The 21,291-nt window shown below is 44.4% G+C and overlaps 20 non-coding genes and 5 pseudogenes across 20 annotated transcripts; all 25 read right to left on the minus strand.

Annotated features, from left to right (window-relative positions):
* Positions 1–768: 768 nt before the first annotated feature.
* On the minus strand, positions 769–884 carry LOC142535563 (5S ribosomal RNA; annotated as a pseudogene).
* A 667-nt stretch (positions 885–1,551) lies between these two features.
* LOC142535549 (5S ribosomal RNA) lies at positions 1,552–1,669 on the minus strand. Its single transcript, XR_012817600.1, has one exon. It is a non-coding gene; the product is annotated as a 5S ribosomal RNA (ribosomal RNA).
* Positions 1,670–2,235: 566 nt separating this feature from the next.
* Positions 2,236–2,355, minus strand: LOC142535555 (5S ribosomal RNA; annotated as a pseudogene).
* A 682-nt stretch (positions 2,356–3,037) lies between these two features.
* Positions 3,038–3,154, minus strand: LOC142535543 (5S ribosomal RNA). The gene has a single exon (XR_012817594.1). It is a non-coding gene; the product is annotated as a 5S ribosomal RNA (ribosomal RNA).
* A 673-nt stretch (positions 3,155–3,827) lies between these two features.
* On the minus strand, positions 3,828–3,946 carry LOC142535535 (5S ribosomal RNA). Its single transcript, XR_012817586.1, has one exon. It is a non-coding gene; the product is annotated as a 5S ribosomal RNA (ribosomal RNA).
* A 679-nt stretch (positions 3,947–4,625) lies between these two features.
* On the minus strand, positions 4,626–4,741 carry LOC142535556 (5S ribosomal RNA; annotated as a pseudogene).
* A 1,074-nt stretch (positions 4,742–5,815) lies between these two features.
* On the minus strand, positions 5,816–5,930 carry LOC142535551 (5S ribosomal RNA). Its single transcript, XR_012817602.1, has one exon. It is a non-coding gene; the product is annotated as a 5S ribosomal RNA (ribosomal RNA).
* Positions 5,931–6,609: 679 nt separating this feature from the next.
* LOC142535553 (5S ribosomal RNA) lies at positions 6,610–6,727 on the minus strand. Its single transcript, XR_012817604.1, has one exon. It is a non-coding gene; the product is annotated as a 5S ribosomal RNA (ribosomal RNA).
* A 689-nt stretch (positions 6,728–7,416) lies between these two features.
* On the minus strand, positions 7,417–7,535 carry LOC142535541 (5S ribosomal RNA). The gene has a single exon (XR_012817592.1). It is a non-coding gene; the product is annotated as a 5S ribosomal RNA (ribosomal RNA).
* A 682-nt stretch (positions 7,536–8,217) lies between these two features.
* LOC142535557 (5S ribosomal RNA) lies at positions 8,218–8,337 on the minus strand (annotated as a pseudogene).
* A 683-nt stretch (positions 8,338–9,020) lies between these two features.
* LOC142535564 (5S ribosomal RNA) lies at positions 9,021–9,139 on the minus strand. The gene has a single exon (XR_012817606.1). It is a non-coding gene; the product is annotated as a 5S ribosomal RNA (ribosomal RNA).
* A 679-nt stretch (positions 9,140–9,818) lies between these two features.
* Positions 9,819–9,937, minus strand: LOC142535528 (5S ribosomal RNA). Its single transcript, XR_012817580.1, has one exon. It is a non-coding gene; the product is annotated as a 5S ribosomal RNA (ribosomal RNA).
* Positions 9,938–10,621: 684 nt separating this feature from the next.
* LOC142535537 (5S ribosomal RNA) lies at positions 10,622–10,738 on the minus strand. Its single transcript, XR_012817588.1, has one exon. It is a non-coding gene; the product is annotated as a 5S ribosomal RNA (ribosomal RNA).
* A 687-nt stretch (positions 10,739–11,425) lies between these two features.
* LOC142535530 (5S ribosomal RNA) lies at positions 11,426–11,543 on the minus strand. Its single transcript, XR_012817582.1, has one exon. It is a non-coding gene; the product is annotated as a 5S ribosomal RNA (ribosomal RNA).
* A 678-nt stretch (positions 11,544–12,221) lies between these two features.
* Positions 12,222–12,339, minus strand: LOC142535532 (5S ribosomal RNA). Its single transcript, XR_012817584.1, has one exon. It is a non-coding gene; the product is annotated as a 5S ribosomal RNA (ribosomal RNA).
* Positions 12,340–13,022: 683 nt separating this feature from the next.
* On the minus strand, positions 13,023–13,141 carry LOC142535527 (5S ribosomal RNA). The gene has a single exon (XR_012817579.1). It is a non-coding gene; the product is annotated as a 5S ribosomal RNA (ribosomal RNA).
* Positions 13,142–13,822: 681 nt separating this feature from the next.
* On the minus strand, positions 13,823–13,941 carry LOC142535562 (5S ribosomal RNA). Its single transcript, XR_012817605.1, has one exon. It is a non-coding gene; the product is annotated as a 5S ribosomal RNA (ribosomal RNA).
* A 684-nt stretch (positions 13,942–14,625) lies between these two features.
* LOC142535539 (5S ribosomal RNA) lies at positions 14,626–14,744 on the minus strand. The gene has a single exon (XR_012817590.1). It is a non-coding gene; the product is annotated as a 5S ribosomal RNA (ribosomal RNA).
* Positions 14,745–15,428: 684 nt separating this feature from the next.
* Positions 15,429–15,546, minus strand: LOC142535529 (5S ribosomal RNA). The gene has a single exon (XR_012817581.1). It is a non-coding gene; the product is annotated as a 5S ribosomal RNA (ribosomal RNA).
* Positions 15,547–16,229: 683 nt separating this feature from the next.
* Positions 16,230–16,347, minus strand: LOC142535531 (5S ribosomal RNA). The gene has a single exon (XR_012817583.1). It is a non-coding gene; the product is annotated as a 5S ribosomal RNA (ribosomal RNA).
* Positions 16,348–17,030: 683 nt separating this feature from the next.
* On the minus strand, positions 17,031–17,149 carry LOC142535550 (5S ribosomal RNA). The gene has a single exon (XR_012817601.1). It is a non-coding gene; the product is annotated as a 5S ribosomal RNA (ribosomal RNA).
* Positions 17,150–17,830: 681 nt separating this feature from the next.
* On the minus strand, positions 17,831–17,947 carry LOC142535545 (5S ribosomal RNA). The gene has a single exon (XR_012817596.1). It is a non-coding gene; the product is annotated as a 5S ribosomal RNA (ribosomal RNA).
* Positions 17,948–18,600: 653 nt separating this feature from the next.
* LOC142535554 (5S ribosomal RNA) lies at positions 18,601–18,720 on the minus strand (annotated as a pseudogene).
* Positions 18,721–19,401: 681 nt separating this feature from the next.
* Positions 19,402–19,519, minus strand: LOC142535548 (5S ribosomal RNA). The gene has a single exon (XR_012817599.1). It is a non-coding gene; the product is annotated as a 5S ribosomal RNA (ribosomal RNA).
* Positions 19,520–20,204: 685 nt separating this feature from the next.
* LOC142535542 (5S ribosomal RNA) lies at positions 20,205–20,323 on the minus strand. Its single transcript, XR_012817593.1, has one exon. It is a non-coding gene; the product is annotated as a 5S ribosomal RNA (ribosomal RNA).
* Positions 20,324–21,291: the final 968 nt, after the last annotated feature.

A 21,291-nucleotide genomic window follows, 5' to 3' on the forward strand; every position in this document is an offset into this window, starting at 1 on the left:
AGAACCGCTCACGACAACAAAAATCGATAAATGTTCCTAGAAATAAAAAAAAATAGAAGAAGAAAATAACAATGTAAAGCTATTATTATGCCTGGGATACGATAAAATGGAACCGGAATCGATTTCGAACTTCCTAGGCGGATTTCTCGAGCAAACGAAAGCTAAAAAAGCGGTAAATCGCAAATTAGAGGGTCTTAGAGAAGAAATTCGGCTAAAATCTCGTCAGCTCATTGCGTATAATGAGTCTCGTCTGTTTGCCCGTTTACAATCAAATTAGCCTACAATTTTGTCCAAATCCGGCAGTGCCCGAGCTACTTTCATTTCACATGTCTTATCTGGTCCCGATCGAGATTCATGATTTGAACCGAAAATCGTCTGTCAACAAGTAATCAAAAATAGAAAACACGAAAGGGTGCAACACGAGACTTCCAAGAATGTAAAGCTTTATTATTCCTGGGATACGATAAATGGATCCAGAATCGAATTTCGAACTTCCTAAATGGATTCTCGAGGAAACGGAACATTAACAAAGCGTAAATCGCAAATTAGAGTCTTAGAGAAGAAATTTAGCTAAAACTCGCGAGCACTTTGCGAAGTAATGAGTCTCCTCCGTTTGCCCATTTACAATAAATTAGCCTACAATTTTGTCCAAATCAGCACTACCCGAGCTACGCTGATTTCACTGTCTTATTTGGTCCCGATCGATATCAGATGATTTGAGCAGAAAATCGTCCGTCAACAAGTAATCAAAAATAGAAAAACACGAAATGGGTACAACACTAGACTTCCTAGGGGTCACCCATCCTATACTGCTCTCTCCCAAGCACGCTTAACTTCGGAGTTATGATGGGATCCAGTGCAATAGTGCTGGTATGATAGCACCCGACATTGAGTGGGATGTTTTTCTTATATCCCTCGAGTACGTGTGAGCAGCGGCGATGGACAACACGCGGCACTGCTCTTGCCCAATCATAACCATGAAGTTAAACGTTCTGGCGCGATGGCAGAGGTAGATGGGTGACCTCCCTGGGAAGACCTCGTTTCGCGACCGTTTACGTAAATTATGGATAAACATTGAAATAATTGTTTTTAATGAGTTAACCATCTCCGGATTAATCTGCGTCATACCCTTCCACACAGAACCGGCTAACGACAACAAAATCGATAATGTTCCCACAAAAGAAAAAATTATGAAAAAGAAATAGCGAATGTAAAGCTATTATTATGCTTGGGATACGATAAAATGGAACCGGAATCGAATTTCGAACTTACTAAGCGGATTCCAAGGAAACGGAAGCTTAAAAGAAGCGGTAAATCGCAAATTAGAGGGTCTTAGAGAAGGAATTCGGCTAAAATCTCGTCAGCTCATTGCGTAGTAAGTGTCTCGGTTGTTTGCCCCGTTTACTATCAAATTAGCCTACAATTTTGTCTAAATCCGGCAGTGCCCGATACGTTGATTTCTCATGTCTTATCAGGTCACGATCCAGATTCAGATGATTTGAGCCGAAAATCGTCTGTCAACAAGTAATCAAAAGTAGAAAACACGAAAAATGGGTGCAACACGAGAACTTCCCAGGGGTCACCCATCCTAGTACTGCTCTCTCCCAAGCATGCTTAACTTCGGAGTTCTGATGGGATCCGGTGCATTAGTGCTGTTATGATTGCACCCGACATTGTGGGATGTTTATTCTTATATCCCTCGATACGTGTGTAGCGGGTGGCGATAGACAACACGCGGCACTGCTCTCGCCCAATCAGAACCATGAGTTAAGCGTTTTTTTTTTAATTTGTTATCCGTCTCGGAGTAATCTGCGTCATACCCTTCCGCACAGAACCGGCTCACGACAACAAAAATCACTAAATGTTCCCGAAAATAGAAAAAAAATAAAGAAGAAAATAGCGAATGTAAGCTATTATTATGCCTGGGATACGATAAATGGAACTTGAATCGAATTTCGAACTTCCTAAACATTTTTTCTCGAGGAAACGGAAGCTTAACAGAAGCGAAAAATCGCAAATTGAGGGTCTTAGATAAGAATTCGGCTAAAATCTCACCAGATCATGAGAGTAACGAGTCTCGTTCGTTTGCCCGTTTACAATCAAATTAGCCTACAATTTTGTCCAAATCCGGCAGTGCCCGAGCTACGTTGATTTCAAATGTTTTATCTGGTCCCGATCGAGATTCAGATGATTGGAGCCAAAATTCGTCTGTCAACAAATCAAAAAAAACACGAAAGGTTACAACACGAGGACATCCCAGGGGTCACCCATCCTAGTACTGCGCTTTCGCCCAAGCACGCTTAACTTCGGAGTTCTGATGGGATCCGGTGCATTGGTGCTGGTATGATCGCACCCGACCTTGAGTTGGATGTATATTTTAATATCCCTCGTGTACGTGTGGAGCGGGCGCGATGGACACACGCGGCACTGCTGTCGCCCAATCATAACCATGACGTTAAGCGTTCTGGCGCGATGGCAGAGCAAGGATGGGTGACCTCCCTGGAAAGTCCTCGTGTCGCGACTATTTGGTTAAATTATGGCAAAAACAGTCGAAATAATTGTTTTTAATGAGTTAACCGTCTCCGGAGTAATCTGCGTCATACCCTTCCGCACAGAACCGGCTCACGACATCAAAAATCGCAAAATGTTCCCAAAACATAGAAAAAAAATAAGAAGAAGAAAATAGCGAATGTAAAGCTATTATTATGCCTGGATACGATAAAATGGAACCGGAATCGAATTTCGAACTTGCTAAGCGGATTTCTCGAGGAAATGGAAGCTTAACAGAACGGAAAATCGCAAATTAGAGGGTCTTAGAGAAGGAATTCGGCTAAAATCTCGTCAGCTCATTGCGGAGTAATGAGTCTCGTTCGTTTGCCTGTTACAATAAAATTAACCTACAATTTTGTCCAAATCCGGCAGTGCCCGAGCTACGTTGATTTCACATGTCTTATTTGTTCCCGATCGAGATTCAGAATATTTGAGCCGAAAATCGTCTGTCAACAAGTAATCAATCAAAAATAGAAAAACACAAAAATGGGTGCAACACGAGGACTTTCCAGGGTCATCCATCCTAGTACTTCTCTCGCCCAAGCACGCTTAACTTCGGAGTTCTGATGGGATCCGGTGCATTAGTGCTGGTATTATCGCACCCGACATTGAGTGGGATGTTTATTCTTATATCCTCGAGTACGTGTGGAGCGGGCGACGATGGACAACACGCGGCACTGCTCTCGCACAATCATAACCATGAAGTTAAGCGTTCTAGCGCGATGGTAGAGCTAGGATGGGCGACCTCCCTGGGAAGACTTCGTGTCGCGATCGTTTACGTAAATTATGGATAAAACAGTTGAAATAATTGTTTTTAATGAGTTAACCTTCTCCGGAGTAATCTGCGTCATACCCTTTCGCACAAAACCGCCTCACGACAACAAAAATCGCAAATATTCCCAGAAAATAGAAAAAAAATATAAAGAAGGTAATAGCGAATGTAAAGCTTATTATGCCTGATACGATAAAATGGAACCGGAATCGAATTTCTAACTTCTAAAGCCGATTTCTCGAGGAAATGGAAGCTTAACAGAAGCGGTAAATCGTAATTAGAGGGTCTTAGAGAAGGAATTTAGCTAAAATATCGCCAGCTCTTTGCGGAGTAATAATTCTCGTCCGTTTGCCCTTTACACTCAAATTAGCCTATAATTTTGTCCAAATCTAGCAGTGCCCGAGCTACGTTGATTTCACATGTCTTATCTGGTCCCGATCGAGATTCAGATGATTTGAACCAAAAATCGTCTGTCAACAAGTAATAAAAAATAGAAAACATGAAAAGGGTGCAACACGAAGACTTCCCAAAGGGTCACCCATCCTAGTATTGCTCTCGCCCAAGCACGCTTAACTTCGGAGTTCTGATGGGATCCGGTGCATTAGTGCTGGTATGATCGCACCCAGACATTGAGTGATATGTTTATTCTTATATCCCTCGAGTACGTGTGGAGCGGGCGGCGATGGACACACGCGGCACTGCTCTCGCCCAATCATAACCATGAAGTTAAGCGTTCTGGCGCGATGGCAGAGCTAGGATGGGTGACCTCCCTGGGAAGTCCTCGTGTCGCGACCGTTTACGTAAATTATGGCAAAAACAGTCGAAATAATTGTTTTAAATGAGTTAACAGTCTCCGGAGTAATCTGCGTCATACCCTTCCGCACAGAACCGGCTCACGACAACAAAAATCGCTAAATGTTCCCAGAAAATAAGAAAAATAAGAAGAAGGAAATAGCGAATGTAAAGCTATTATTATGCCTGGGATATGATAAATGGAACCGGAATCGAATTTCGAACTTCCTAAGCGGATTTTTCGAGGAAACGAAAGCTTAACAGAAGCGGTAAATCGCAAATTAGAGGGTCTTAGAGAAGGAATTCGGCTAAATCTCGTCAGCTCATTGCATAGTAATGAGTCTCGTCCGTTTGCCCGTTTACAATCAAATTAGCCTACAATTTTGTCCAAATCCGGCAGTGCCCGAGCTACTTTCATTTCACATGTCTTATCCGGTCCCGATCGAGATTATGATGATTTGAGCCGAAAATCGTCTGTCAACAAGTAATGAAAAATAGAAAAACACGAAAAAGGGTGCAACACGAGGACTTCCCAGGGGTCACCCTCCCTACTACTGCTCTCGCGCAAGCACGCTTAACTTCGGAGTTCTGATGGGATCCGGTGCATTAGCTGGCATGATCACACCCGACATTGAGTGGGATGTTTCTTCTATATCCCTCGAGTACGTGTGGAGCGAGCGGCGATGGACAACACGCGGCACTGCTCTCGCCCAATCATAACCATGAAGTTAAGCGTTCTGGCGCGATGGCAGAGCTAGGATAGGTGTCCTCTCTAGGAAGACCTCGTGGTGCGACTGTTTACGTAAATTATGGATAAACAGTCGAAATAATTGTTTTTAATGAGTTATCCGTCTCTGGAGTAATCTGCGTCATACACTTCCGCACAGAACCGGCTCACGACAACAAAAATCGATAAATATACCCAGAAAATAGAAAAAAAATAAGAAGAAGGGAATAGCGAATGTAAAGCAATTATTATGTCTGGGATACGATAAAATGGAATGGGAATCGAATTTCGAACTTCCTAAATGGATTCTCGAGGAAACGAAAGCTTAACAGAAGCGGAAAATCGAAAATTAGAGGGTCTTAGAGAAGGAATTCGGCTAAAATCTCACCAGCTCATTGCGGAGTAACGAGTCTCGTTTTTTTTGCCCGTTTACAATCAAATTAGCCTACAATTTTGTCCAAATCCGGCAGTGCCCGAGCTATGTTGATTTCAGTCGAAATAATTGTTTTTAATGAGTTAACCGTCTCCGGGTAATCTGCGTCATACCCTTCGCACAGAACCGGCTCACGACAACAAAAATCGATAATGTTCCCAGAAAATAGAAAAAAAATAAGAAGAAAAATAACGAATGTAAAGCTATTATTATGCCTGGGATACGATAAAATGGAACCGGAATCGAATTTCGAACTTCCTAAGCGGATTTCTCGAGGAAACGAAAGCTTAACAGAAGCGGTAAATCGCAAATTAGAGGGTCTTAGAGAAGGAATTCGGCTAAAATCTCGTCAGCTCATTGCGTAGTAATGAGTCTCGTCCGTTTGCCCGTTTACAATCAAATTAGCCTACAATTTTGTCCAAATCCGGCAGTGCCCGAGCTACTTTCATTTCACATGTCTTATCTGGTCCCGATCGAGATTCAGATGATTTGAGCCGAAAATCGTCTGTCAACAAGTAATCAAAAATAGAAAAACACGAAAAGGGTGCAACACGAGGACTTCCCAGGGGTCACCCATCCTAGTACTGCTCTCGCCAAGCACGCTTAACTTCGGAGTTCTGATGGGATCCGGTGCATTAGTGCTGTTGATCGCACCCGACATTGAGTGGGATGTTTATTCTTATATCCCTCGAGTACGTGTGGAGCGGGCGGCGATGGACAACACGCGGCACTGCTCTCGCCCAATCATAACCATGAAGTTAAGCGTTCTGGCGCGATGGCAGAGCTAGGATGGGTGACCTCCCTGGGAAGACCTCGGTTCGCGACCGTTTACGTAAATTATGGATAAAACAGTCGAAATAATTGTTTTAATAGTTAACCGTCTCCGGAGTAATCTGCGTCATACCCTTCCGCACAGAACCGGCTCACGACAACAAAAATCGATAAATGTTCCCAGAAAATAGAAAAAAAAATAAGAAGAAAGAATAACGAATGTAAAGCTATTATTATGCCTGAGATACGATAAAATGGAACCGGAATCGAATTTCGAACTTCCTAAGGCGGATTTCTCGAGGAAACGAAAGCTTAACAGAAGCGGTAAATCGCAAATTAGAGGGTCTTAGAGAAGGAATTCGGCTAAAATCTCGTCAGCTCATTGCGTAGTAATGAGTCTCGTCCGTTGCCGTTTACAATCATATTAGCCTACAATTTTGTCCAAATCCGGCAGTGCCCGAGCTACTTTCATTTCACATGTCTTATCTGGTCCCGATCGAGATTCAGATGATTTGAGCCGAAAATCGTCTGTCAACAAGTAATCAAAATAGAAAAACACGAAAAAGGGTGCACACGAGGACTTCCCAGGGGGTCACCCATCCTAAGTACTGCTCTCGCCCAACACGCTTAACTTCGGAGTTCTGATGGGATCCGGTGCATTAGTGCTGGTATGATCGCACCCGACATGGAGTGGGATGTTTATTCTTATATCCCTCGAGTACGTGTGGAGCGGGCGGCGATGGACAACACGCGGCACTGCTCTCGCCCAATCATAACCACGAAGTTAAGCGTTCTAGGCGCGATGGCAGAGGTAGGATTGGGTGACCTCCCTGGGAAGACCTCGTGTCGCGATCGTTTACGTAAATTATGGATAAAACAGTCGAAATAATTGTTTTTAATGAGTTAACCGTCTCCGGAGTAATCTGCGTCATACCCTTCCGCACAGAACCGGCTCACGACAACAAAAATCGATAAATGTTCCCAGAAAATAGAAAAAAAAATAAGAAGAAGGAAATAACGAATGTAAAGCTATTATTATGCCTGGCATACGATAAAATGGAACCGGAATCGAATTTTGAACTTCCTAAGCGGATTTCTCGAGGAAACGAAAGCTTAACAGAAGCGTTAAAATCGCAAATTAAAGGGTCTTAGAGAAGGAATTCGGCTAAAATCTCGTCAGCTCATTGCGTAGTAATGAGTCTCGTCCGTTTGCCCGTTTACAATCAAATTAGCCTACAATTTTGTCCAAATCCGGCAGTGCCCGAGCTACTTTCATTTCACATGTCTTATCTGGTCCCGATCGAGATTCATATGATTTGAGCCGAAAAATCGTCTGTCAACAAGTAAGCAAAAATAGAAAAACACGAAAAAGGGGTGCAACACGAGGACTTCCCAGGGGGGTCACCATCCTAGTACTGCTCTCGCCCAAGCACGCTTAACTTCGGAGTTCTGATGGGATCCGTTGCATTAGTGCTGGTATGATCGCACCCGACATTGAGTGGGATGTTTATTCTTATATCCCTCGAGTACGTGTGGAGCGGGCGGCGATGGACAACACGCGGCACTGCTCTCGCCCAATCATAACCATGAAGTTAAGCGTTCTGAGCGCGATGGCAGAGCTAGGATGGGTGACCTCCCTGGGAAGACCTCGTGTCGCGACCGTTACGTAAATTATGGATAAAACAGTCGAAATAATTGTTTTTAATGAGTTAACCGTCTCCGGAGTAATCTGCGTCATACCCTTCCGCACAGAACCGGCTCACGACAACAAAAATCGATAATGTTCCCAGAAAATAGAAAAAAAAATAAGAAGAAGGAAATAACGAATGTAAAGCTATTATTATGCCTGGGATACGATAAAATGGAACCGGAATCGAATTTCGAACTTCCTAAGCGGATTTCTCGAGGAAACGAAAAGCTTAACAGAAGCGTAAATCGCAAATTAGAGGGTCTTAGAGAAGGAATTCGGCTAAAATCTCGTCAGCTCATTGCGTAGTAATGAGTCTCGTCCGTTTGCCCGTTTACAATCAAATTAGCCTACAATTTTGTCCAATCCGGCAGTGCCCGAGCTACTTTCATTTCACATGTCTTATCTGGTCCCGATCGAGATTCAGATGATTTGAGCCGAAAATCGCTAGTCAACAAGTAATCAAAATAGAAAAACACGAAAAGAGGGTGCAACACGAGGACTTCCAGGGTGTCCACCCAGCCTAGGACTGCTCTCGCCCAAGCACGCTTAACTGCGGAAGTTCTGATGGGATCCGGTGCATTAGTGCTGGTATGATCGCCCCGAGCATTGAGGGGAATGTTTATTCTATAATCCCTCGAGTACGTGTGGAGCGGGCGGCGATGGACAACACGCGGCACGGCTCTCGCCCAATCATAACCATGAAGTTAAGCGTTCTGCGCGATGGCAGAGCTAGGAGGGTGTGACCTCCCTGGGAAGACCTCGTGTCGCGACCGTTTACGTAAATTATGGAATAAACAGTCGAATAATTGTTTTTAATGAGTTAACCGTCTCCGGAGTAATCTGCGTCATACCCTTCCGCACAGAACCTGCTCACGACAACAAAAATCGATAAATGTTCCCAGAAAATAGAAAAAAAAAATAAGAAGAAGGAAATAACGAATGTAAAGCTATTATTATGCCTGGGATACGATAAAATGGAACCGGAATCGAATTTCGAACTTCCTAAGCGGATTTCTCGAGGAAACGAAAGCTTAACAGAAGCGGTAAATCGCAAATTAGAGGGTCTTAGAGAAGGAATTCGGCTAAAATCTCGTCAGCTCATTGCGTAGTAATGAGTCTCGTCCGTTTGCCCGTTTACATCAAATTAGCCTACAATTTTGTCCAAATCCGGCAGTGCCCGAGCTACTTTCATTTCACATGTCTTATCTGGTCCCGATCGAGATTCAGATGATTTGAGCCGAAAATCGTCTGTCAACAAGTAATCAAAAATAGAAAAACACGAAAAAGGGTGCAACACGAAGACTTCCCAGGGGGTCACCCATCCTAGTACTGCTCTCGCCCAAGCACGCTTAACTTCGGAGTTCTGATGGGATCCGGTGCATTAGTGCTGGTATGATCGCACCCGACATTGAGTGGGATGTTTATTCTTATATCCCTCGAGTACGTGTGAGCGGGCGCGATGGACAACACGCGGCACTGCTCTCAGCCCAATCATAACCATGAAGTTAAGCGTTCTGGCGCGAGTGGGCAGAGCTAGGATGGGTGACCTCCCTGGGAAGACCTCGTGTCGCGACCGGTTACGGTAAAGTATGGATAAAACAGTCGAAATATTGTTTTAATGAGTAACCGTCTCCGAGTAATCTGCGTCATACCCTTCCGCACAGAACCGGCTCACGACAACAAAAATCGATAAATGTTCCCAGAAAATAGAAAAAAAAATAAGAAGAAGGAAATAACGAATGTAAAGCTATTATTATGCCTGGATACGATAAAATGGAACCGGAATCGAATTTCGAACTTCCTAAGACGATTTCTCGAGGAAACGAAAGCTTAACAGAAGCGGTAAATCGCAAATTAGAGGGTCTTAGAGAAGGAATTCGGCTAAAATCTCGTCAGCTCATTGCGTAGAATGAGTCTCGTCCGTTTGCCCGTTTACAATCAAATTAGCCTACAATTTGTCCAAATCCGGCAGTGCCCGAGCTACTTTCATTTCACATGTCTTATCTGGTCCCGATCGAGATTCAGATGATTTGAGCCGAAAATCGTCTGTCAACAAGTAATCAAAAATAGAAAAACACGAAAAAGGGTGCAACACGAGGACTTCCCAGGGGGTCATCCATCCTAGTACTGCTCTCGCCCAAGCACGCTTAACTTCGGAGTTCTGATGGGATCCGGTGCATTAGTGCTGGTATGATCGCACCCGACATTGAGTGGGATGTTTATTCTTATATCCCTCGAGTACGTGTGGAGCGGGCGGCGATGGACAACACGCGGCACTGCTCTCGCCCAATCATAACCATGAAGTTAAGCGTTCTGGCGCGATGGCAGAGCTAGGATGGGTGACCTCCCTGGGAAGACCTCGTGTCGCGACCGTTTACGTAAATTATGGATAAAACAGTCGAAATAATTGTTTTTAATGAGTTAACCGTCTCCGGAGTAATCTGCGTCATACCCTTCCGCACAGAACCGGCTCACGACAACAAAAATCGATAAATGTTCCCAGAAAATAGAAAAAAAAATAAGAAGAAGGAAATAACGAATGTAAAGCTATTATTATGCCTGGGATACGATAAAATGGAACCGGAATCGAATTTCGAACTTCCTAAGCGGATTTCTCGAGGAAACGAAAGCTTAACAGAAGCGGTAAATCGCAAATTAGAGGGTCTTAGAGAAGGAATTCGGCTAAAATCTCGTCAGCTCATTGCGTAGTAATGAGTCTCGTCCGTTTGCCCGTTTACAATCAAATTAGCCTACAATTTTGTCCAAATCCGGCAGTGCCCGAGCTACTTTCATTTCACATGTCTTATCTGGTCCCGATCGAGATTCAGATGATTTGAGCCGAAAATCGTCTGTCAACAAGTAATCAAAAATAGAAAAACACGAAAAAGGGTGCAACACGAGGACTTCCAGGGGTCACCCATCCTAGTACTGCTCTCGCCCAAGCACGCTTAACTTCGGAGTTCTGATGGGATCCGGTGCATTAGTGCTGGTATGATCGCACCCGACATTGAGTGGGATGTTTATTCTTATATCCCTCGAGTACGTGTGAAGCGGGCGGCGATGGACAACACGCGGCACTGCTCTCGCCCAATCATAACCATGAAGTTAAGCGTTCTGGCGCGATGGCAGAGGTAGGATGGGTGACCTCCCTGGGAAGACCTCGTGTCGCGACCGTTTACGTAAATTATGGATAAAACAGTCGAAATAATTGTTTTTAATGAGTTAACCGTCTCCGGAGTAATCTGCGTCATACCCTTCCGCACAGAACCGGCTCACGACAACAAAAATCGATAAATTGTTCCCAGAAAATAGAAAAAAAAATAAGAAGAAGGAAATAACGAATGTAAAGCTATTATTATGCCTGGGATACGATAAAATGGAACCGGAATCGAATTTCGAACTTCCTAAGCGGATTTCTCGAGGAAACGAAAGCTTAACAGAAGCGGTAAATCGCAAATTAGAGGGTCTTAGAGAAGGAATTCGGCTAAAATCTCGTCAGCTCATTGCGTAGTAATGAGTCTCGTCCGTTTGCCCGTTTACAATCAAATTAGCCTACAATTTTGTCCAAATCCGGCAGTGCCCGAGCTACTTTCATTTCACATGTCTTATCTGGTCCCGATCGAGATTCAGATGATTTGAGCCGAAAAATCGTCTGTCAACAAGTAATCAAAAATAGAAAAACACGAAAAAGGGGTGCAACACGAGGACTTCCAGGGGGTCACCCATCCTAGTACTGCTCTCGCCCAAGCACGCTTAACTTCGGAGTTCTGATGGGATCCGGTGCATTAGTGCTGGTATGATCGCACCCGACATTGAGTGGGATGTTTATTCTTATATCCCTCGAGTACGTGTGGAGCGGGCGGCGATGGACAACACGCGGCACTGCTCTCGCCCAATCATAACCATGAAGTTAAGCGTTCTGGCGCGATGGCAGAGGTAGGATGGGTGACCTCCCTGGGAAGACCTCGTGTCGCGACCGTTTACGTAAATTATGGATAAAACAGTCGAAATAATTGTTTTTAATGAGTTAACCGTCTCCGGAGTAATCTGCGTCATACCCTTCCGCACAGAACCGCTCACGACAACAAAAATCGATAAATGTTCCCAGAAAATAGAAAAAAAAATAAGAAGAAGGAAATAACGAATGTAAAGCTATTATTATGCCTGGGATACGATAAAATGGAACCGAATCGAATTTCGAACTTCCTAAGCGGATTTCTCGAGGAACGAAAGCTTAACAGAAGCGGTAAATCGCAAATTAGAGGGTCTTAGAGAAGGAATTCGGCTAAAATCTCGTCAGCTCATTGCGTAGTAATGAGTCTCGTCCGTTTGCCCGTTTACAATCAATTAGCCTACAATTTGTCCAAATCCGGCAGTGCCCGAGCTACTTTCATTTCACATGTCTTATCTGGTCCCGATCGAGATTCAGATGATTTGAGCCGAAAATCGTCTGTCAACAAGTAATCAAAAATAGAAAAACACGAAAAGGGTGCAACACGAGGACTTCCCAGGGGGTCACCCATCCTAGTACTGCTCTCGCCCAAGCACGCTTAACTTCGGAGTTCTGATGGGATCCGTGCATTAGTGCTGGTATGATCGCACCCGACATTGAGTGGGATGTTTATTCTTATATCCCTCGAGTACGTGTGGAGCGGGCGGCGATGGACAACACGCGGCACTGCTCTCGCCCAATCATAACCATGAAGTTAAGCGTTCTGGCGCGATGGCAGAGGTAGGATGGGTGACCTCCCTGGGAAGACCTCGTGTCGCGACCGTTTACGTAAATTATGGATAAAACAGTCGAAATAATTGTTTTTAAATAGTTAACCGTCTCCGGAGTAATCTGCGTCATACCCTTCCGCACAGAACCGGCTCACGACAACAAAAATCGATAAATGTTCCCAGAAAATAGAAAAAAAAATAAGAAGAAGGAAATAACGAATGTAAAGCTATTATTATGCCTGGATACGATAAAATGGAACCGGAATCGAATTTCGAACTTCCTAAGCGGATTTCTCGAGGAAACGAAAGCTTAACAGAAGCGGTAAATCGCAAATTAGAGGGTCTTAGAGAAGGAATTCGGCTAAAATCTCGTCAGCTCATTGCGTAGTAATGAGTCTCGTCCGTTTGCCCGTTTACAATCAAATTAGCCTACAATTTTGTCCAAATCCGGCAGTGCCCGAGCTACTTTCATTTCACATGTCTTATCTGGTCCCGATCGAGATTCAGATGATTTGAGCCGAAAATCGTCTGTCAACAAGTAATCAAAAATAGAAAAACACGAAAAAGGGTGCAACACGAGGACTTCCCAGGGGGTCACCCATCCTAGTACTGCTCTCGCCCAAGCACGCTTAACTTCGGAGTTCTGATGGGATCCGGTGCATTAGTGCTGGTATGATCGCACCCGACATTGAGTGGGATGTTTATTCTTATATCCCTCGAGTACGTGTGGAGCGGGCGGCGATGGACAACACGCGGCACTGCTCTCGCCCAATCATAACCACGAAGTTAAGCGTTCTGGCGCGATGGCAGAGGTAGGATGGGTGACCTCCCTGGGAAGACCTCGTGTCGCGACCGTTTACGTAAATTATGGATAAAACAGTCGAAATAATTGTTTTTAATGAGTTAACCGTCTCCGGAGTAATCTGCGTCATACCCTTCCGCACAGAACCGGCTCACGACAACAAAAATCGATAAATGTTCCAGAAAATAGAAAAAAAAATAAGAAGAAGGAAATAACGAATGTAAAGCTATTATTATGCCTGGGATACGATAAAATGGAACCGGAATCGAATTTCGAACTTCCTAAGCGGATTTCTCGAGGAAACGAAAGCTTAACAGAAGCGTAAATCGCAAATTAGAGGGTCTTAGAGAAGGAATTCGGCTAAAATCTCGTCAGCTCATTGCGTAGTAATGAGTCTCGTCCGTTTGCCCGTTTACAATCAAATTAGCCTACAATTTTGTCCAAATCCGACAGTGCCCGAGCTACTTCATTTCACATGTCTTATCTGGTCCCGATCGAGATTCAGATGATTTGAGCCGAAAATCGTCTGTCAACAAGTAATCAAAAATAGAAAAACACGAAAAAGGGTGCAACACGAGGACTTCCCAGGGGGTCACCCATCCTAGTATTGCTCTCGCCCAAGCACGCTTAACTTCGGAGTTCTGATGGGATCCGGTGCATTCGTGCTGGTATGATCGCACCCGACATTGAGTGGGATGTTTAATCTTATATCCCTCGAGTACGTGTGGAGCGGGCGGCGATGGACAACACGCGGCACTGCTCTCGCCCAATCATAACCATGAAGTTAAGCGTTCTGGCGCGATGGCAGAGGCTAGGATGGGTGACCTCCCTGGGAAGACCTCGTGTCGCGACCGTTTACGTAAATTATGGATAAAACAGTCGAAATAATTGTTTTTAATGAGTTAACCGTCTCCGGAGTAATCTGCGTCATACCCTTCCGCACAGAACCGCTCACGACAACAAAAATCGATAAATGTTCCCAGAAAATAGAAAAAAAAATAAGAAGAAGGAAATAACGAATGTAAAGCTATTATTATGCCTGGGATACGATAAAATGGAACCGGAATCGAATTTCGAACTTCCTAAGCGGATTTCTCGAGGAAACGAAAGCTTAACAGAAGCGGTAAATCGCAAATTAGAGGGTCTTAGAGAAGGAATTCGGCTAAAATCTCGTCAGCTCATTGCGTAGTAATGAGTCTCGTCCGTTTGCCCGTTTACAATCAAATTAGCCTACAATTTTGTCCAAATCCGGCAGTGCCCGAGCTACTTTCATTTCACATGTCTTATCTGGTCCCGATCGAGATTCAGATGATTTGAGCCGAAAATCGTCTGTCAACAAGTAATCAAAAATAGAAAAACACGAAAAAGGGTGCAACACGAGGACTTCCCAGGGGGTCACCCATCCTAGTACTGCTCTCGCCCAAGCACGCTTAACTTCGGAGTTCTGATGGGATCCGGTGCATTAGTGCTGGTATGATCGCACCCGACATTGAGTGGGATGTTTATTCTTATATCCCTCGAGTACGTGTGGAGCGGGCGGCGATGGACAACACGCGGCACTGCTCTCGCCCAATCATAACCATGAAGTTAAGCGTTCTGGCGCGATGGCAGAGCTAGGATGGGTGACCTCCCTTGGAAGACCTCGTGTCGCGACCGTTTACGTAAATTATGGATAAAACAGTCGAAATAATTGTTTTTAATGAGTTAACCGTCTCCGGAGTAATCTGCGTCATACCCTTCCGCACAGAACCGGCTCACGACAACAAAAATCGATAAATGTTCCCAGAAAATAGAAAAAAAAAATAAGAAGAAGGAAATAACGAATGTAAAGCTATTATTATGCCTGGATACGATAAAATGGAACCGGAATCGAATTTCGAACTTCCTAAGCGGATTTCTCGAGGAAACGAAAGCTTAACAGAAGCGGTAAATCGCAAATTAGAGGGTCTTAGAGAAGGAATTCGGCTAAAATCTCGTCAGCTCATTGCGTAGTAATGAGTCTCGTCCGTTTGCCCGTTTACAATCAAATTAGCCTACAATTTTGTCCAAATCCGGCAGTGCCCGAGCTACTTTCATTTCACATGTCTTATCTGGTCCCGATCGAGATTCAGATGATTTGAGCCGAAAATCGTCTGTCAACAAGTAATCAAAAATAGAAAAACACGAAAAGGGGTGCAACACGAGGACTTCCCAGGGGTCACCCATCCTAGTACTGCTCTCGCCCAAGCACGCTTAACTTCGGAGTTCTGATGGGATCCGGTGCATTAGTGCTGGTATGATCGCACCCGACATTGAGTGGGATGTTTATTCTTATATCCCTCGAGTACGTGTGGAGCGGGCGGCGATGGACAACACGCGGCACCGCTCTCGCCCAATCATAACCATGAAGTTAAGCGTTCTGGCGCGATGGCAGAGCTAGGATGGTGACCTCCCTGGGAAGACCTCGTGTCGCGACCGGTTTACGTAAATTATGGATAAAACAGTCGAAATAATTGTTTTAATGAGTTAACCGTCTCCGGAGTAATCTGCGTCATACCCTTCCGCACAGAACCGGCTCACGACAACAAAAATCGATAAATGTTCCCAGAAAATAGAAAAAAAAATAAGAAGAAGGAAATAACGAATGTAAAGCTATTATTATGCCTGGGATACGATAAAATGGAACCGGAATCGAATTTCGAACTTCCTAAGCGGATTTCTCGAGGAAACGAAAGCTTAACAGAAGCGGTAAATCGCAAATTAGAGGGTCTTAGAGAAGGAATTCGGCTAAAATCTCGTCAGCTCATTGCGTAGTAATGAGTCTCGTCCGTTTGCCCGTTTACAATCAAATTAGCCTACAATTTTGTCCAAATCCGGCAGTGCCCGAGCTACTTTCATTTCACATGTCTTATCTGGTCCCGATCGAGATTCAGATGATTTGAGCCGAAAATCGTCTGTCAACAAGTAATCAAAAATAGAAAAACACGAAAAAGGGTGCAACACGAGGACTTCCCAGGGGGTCACCATCCTAGTACTGCTCTCGCCCAAGCACGCTTAACTTCGGAGTTCTGATGGGATCCGGTGCATTAGTGCTGGTATGATCGCACCCGACATTGAGTGGGATGTTTATTCTTATATCCCTCGAGTACGTGTGGAGCGGGCGGCGATGGACAACACGCGGCACTGCTCTTCGCCCAATCATAACCATGAAGTTAAGCGTTCTGGCGCGATGGCAGAGCTAGGATGGGTGACCTCCCTGGGAAGACCTCGTGTCGCGACCGTTTACGTAAATTATGGATAAAACAGTCGAAATAATTGTTTTTAATGAGTTAACCGTCTCCGGAGTAATCTGCGTCATACCCTTCCGCACAGAACCGGCTCACGACAACAAAAATCGATAAATGTTCCCAGAAAATAGAAAAAAAAATAAGAAGAAGGAAATAACGAATGTAAAGCTATTATTATGCCTGGGATACGATAAAATGGAACCGGAATCGAATTTCGAACTTCCTAAGCGGATTTCTCGAGGAAACGAAAGCTTAACAGAAGCGGTAAATCGCAAATTAGAGGGTCTTAGAGAAGGAATTCGGCTAAAATCTCGTCAGCTCATTGCGTAGTAATGAGTCTCGTCCGTTTGCCGTTTACAATCAAATTAGCCTACAATTTTGTCCAAATCCGGCAGTGCCCGAGCTACTTTCATTTCACATGTCTTATCTGGTCCCGATCGAGATTCTGATGATTTGAGCCGAAAATCGTCTGTCAACAAGTAATCAAAAATAGAAAAACACGAAAAGGGTGCAACACGAGGACTTCCCAGGGGGTCACCCATCCTAGTACTGCTCTCGCCCAAGCACGCTTAACTTCGGAGTTCTGATGGGATCCGGTGCATTAGTGCTGGTATGATCGCACCCGACATTGAGTGGGATGTTTATTCTTATATCCCTCGAGTACGTGTGGAGCGGGCGGCGATGGACAACACGCGGCACTGCTCTCGCCCAATCATAACCATGAAGTTAAGCGTTCTGGCGCGATGGCAGAGCTAGGATGGGTGACCTCCCTGGGAAGACCTCGTGTCGCGACCGTTTACGTAAATTATGGATAAACAGTCGAAATAATTGTTTTTAATGAGTTAACCGTCTCCGGAGTAATCTGCGTCATACCCTTCCGCACAGAAACCCTCACGACAACAAAAATCGATAAATGTTCCCAGAAAATAGAAAAAAAAAATAAGAAGAAGGAAATAACGAATGTAAAGCTATTATTATGCCTGGGATACGATAAAATGGAACCGGAATCGAATTTCGAACTTCCTAAGCGGATTTCTCGAGGAACGAAAGCTTAACAGAAAGCGTAAATCGCAAATTAGAGGGTCTTAGAGAAGGAATTCGGCTAAAATCTCGTCAGCTCATTGCGTAGTAATGAGTCTCGTCCGTTTGCCCGTTTACAATCAAATTAGCCTACAATTTTGTCCAAATCCGGCAGTGCCCGAGCTACTTTCATTTCACATGTCTTATCTGGTCCCGATCGAGATTCAGATGATTTGAGCCGAAAATCGTCTGTCACACGTAATCAAAAATAGAAAAACACGAAAAAGGGTGCAACACGAGGACTTCCCAGGAGGTCACCATCCTAGTACTGCTCTCGCCCAAGCACGCTTAACTTCGGAGTTCTGATGGGATCCGGTGAATTAGTGCTGGTAGATCGCACCCTGACATTTGATTGGATGTTATTCTTATATCACTCGAGTACGTGTGAGCGGGCGGCGGGGACACACAGCGGCACTGCTCTCGCCCAATCATAAACATGAAGTTTAAAGCGTCGGCGCGAAGCAGGCAGAGCTAGGATGGGTGACATCCTAGAAGACCTCGGGTCGCGACCGTTTACGTAAATTATGGATAAAAAGTCGAATAATTGTTTTTAATGAGTTAACCGTCTCCCGGAGTATCTGCGTCATACCCTTCCGCACAGAACCGGCTCACGACAAAAAAATCGATAAATGTTCCCAGAAAATAAAAAAAAAATAAGAAAAGGAAATACGAATGTAAGCTATTATTAGCCTTACGATTGGAACCCGATACGAACTAACGATCGAAGTTTCGAACTTAACAAACAGCAGCGGTAAATCGCAAATTAGAGGTGTCTTAGAGAAGGAATTCGGCTTAAATCTCGTCAGCTCATTGCGTAGTAAGTGAGTCTCTTCCGTTGCCCGGTTACAATCAAATTAGCCTACATTTTTGTCCAAATCCGGCAGTGCCCGAGCTACTTTCATTTCACTGTCTTATCTGGTCCCGATCGAGATTCAGATGATTTTGAGCCGAAAATCGTCTGTCAACAAGTAATCAAAAATAGAAAAACACGAAAAAGGGTGCAAACACGAGGACTTCTCAGGGTGTCACCCATCCTAGTACTGCTCTCAGCCAAGCACCGTTAACTTCGGAGTTCTGATGGGATCCGGTGCATTAGTGCTGTTATGATCGCACCCGACATTGAGTTGGATGTTTATTCTTATATCCTCGAGTACGTGTGGAGCGGGCGGCGATGGACACACGCGGCACTGCCTTTCGCCCAATCATAACCACGAAGTTAAGCGTTCTGGCGCGATGGCAGAGGTAGGATGGGTGTGACTCCCTGAGAAGACCTCGTGTCGCAGCCGTTTACGTAAATTATGGATAAAACAGTCGAAATAATTGTTTTAATGAGTTAACCAGTCTCCGGAGTAATCTGCGCATACCCTTCCGCACAGAACCGCTCACGACAACAAAAATCGATAAAATGTTCCCAGAAAATAGAAAAAAAAATAAGAAGAAGGAAATAACGAATGTAAAGCTATTATTATGCCTGGGATACGATAAAATGGAACCGAATCGAATTTCGAACTTCCTAAGCGGATTTCTCGAGGAAAACGAAAGCTTAACAGAAGCTGTAAATCGCAAATTAGAGGGTCTTAGAGAAGGAATTCGGCTAAAATCTCGTCAGCTCATTGCGTAGTAATGAGTCGCGTCCGTTTGCCCGTTTACTATCAAATTAGCCTACAATTTTGTCCAAATCCGCAGTGCCCGAGCTACTTTCATTTCACATGTCTTATCTGGTCCTCGATCGAGATTCAGATGATTTGAGCCGAAAATCGGCTGTCAACAAGTAATCAAAATAGAAAACACGAAAAGGGGTGCAACACGAGGACTTTCCAGGGGTCACCCATCCTAGTACTGCTCTCGCCCAAGCACGCTTAACTTCGGAGTTATGATGGGATCCGGTGCATTAGTGCTGGTATGATCGTACCCGACATTGAGTGGGATGTTTATTCTTATATCCCTCGAGTACGTGTGGAGCGGGCGGCGATGGACAACACGCGGCACTGCTCTCGCCCAATCATAACCATGAAGTTAAGCGTTCTGCGCGATGGCAGAAGGCTAGGATGGGTGACCTCCCTGGGAAGACCTCGTGTCGCGACCGTTTACGTAAATTATGGATAAAACAGTCGAAATAATTGTTTTTAAGTGAGTTAACCGTCTCCGGAGTAATCTGCGTCATAACCCTTCCGCACAGAACCGGCTACACGACAACAAAAATCGATTAATGTTCCCAGAAATAGAAAAAAAAATAAGAAAGAAGAATAACGAATGTAAAGCTATTATTATGCCGGGGATACGATAAAAATGGAACCGGAATCGAATTTCGAACTTCCTAGCGGATTTCTCGAGGAAACGGAAGCTTAAAAGAAGCGGTAAATCGCAAATTAGAGGGTCTTAGAGAAGGAATTCGGCTAAAATCTCGTCAGCTCATTGCGTAGTAAAGTGTCTCGGTCGTTTGCCCGTTTACTATCAAATTAGCCTACAATTTTGTCCAAATCCGGCAGTGCCCGAGCTACGTTGATTTCTCATGTCTTATCAGGTCACGATCCAGATTCAGATGATTTGAGCCGAAAATCGTCTGTCAACAAGTAATCAAAAGTAGAAAACACGAAAATGGGTGCAACACGAGAACTTCCCAGGGGGTCACCCATCCTAGTACTGCTCTCTCCCAAGCATGCTTAACTTCGGAGTTCTGATGGGATCCGGTGCATTAGTGCTGTTATGATTGCACCCGACATTGTGTGGGATGTTTATTCTTATATCCCTCGAGTACGTGTGTAGCGGGCGGCGATAGACAACACGCGGCACTGCTCTCGCCCAATCAGAACCATGAAGTTAAGCGTTTTGTTTTTAATTATCCGTCTCGGGAGTAATCTGCGTCATACCCTTCCGCACAGAACCGGCTCACGACAACAAAAATCACTAAATGTTCCCAGAAAATAGAAAAAAAATAAGAAGAAGAAAATAGCGAATGTAAAGCTATTATTATGCCTGGGATACGATAAAATGGAACTTGAATCGAATTTCGAACTTCCTAAACATTTTTTCTCGAGGAAACGGAAGCTTAACAGAAGCGAAAAATCGCAAATTAGAGGGTCTTAGATAAGGAATTCGGCTAAAATCTCACCAGATCATTGAGAAGTAACGAGTCTCGTTCGTTTGCCCGTTTACAATCAAATTAGCCTACAATTTTGTCCAAATCCGGCAGTGCCCGAGTTACGTTGATTTCAAATGTTTTATCTGGTCCCGATCGAGATTCAGATGATTGGAGCCAAAATTCGTCTGTCAACAAGTAATCAAAAATAGAAAACACGAAAAGGTGTACAACACGAGGACATCCAGGGGGTCACCCATCCTATACTGCTTCTCAGCCCAAGCAACGCTTAACTTCAGTAGTTCTGATGAGATCCGGTGCATTAGTGCTCAGTAATGACTCCACAACTGACATGGAGTGGGGATGTTTTATCTTATATCCCTCGAGTACGTAGGTGGAGAGGACGGCAAGTGGACAACACGCGCACGTGGCTCTCCGCCCAATCGTAAACACATGAATAGTTAAGCCGTTCCTTGGCAGCGATGAGCAGAGCTAGGATGGGTGACCCTCCCGAGGGACAGACCTCGGTGTCGCGACTGTTTAACGTAAATTATGGATAAAACAGTCGAAATAGATTGTTTTAAGGAGTTAACCGTCTGCCGAGTAA

This window comes from Primulina tabacum, unplaced genomic scaffold (assembly GCF_025594145.1).
Source record: "Primulina tabacum isolate GXHZ01 unplaced genomic scaffold, ASM2559414v2 Contig1068, whole genome shotgun sequence".
Lineage (NCBI taxonomy): Eukaryota > Viridiplantae > Streptophyta > Magnoliopsida > Lamiales > Gesneriaceae > Primulina > Primulina tabacum.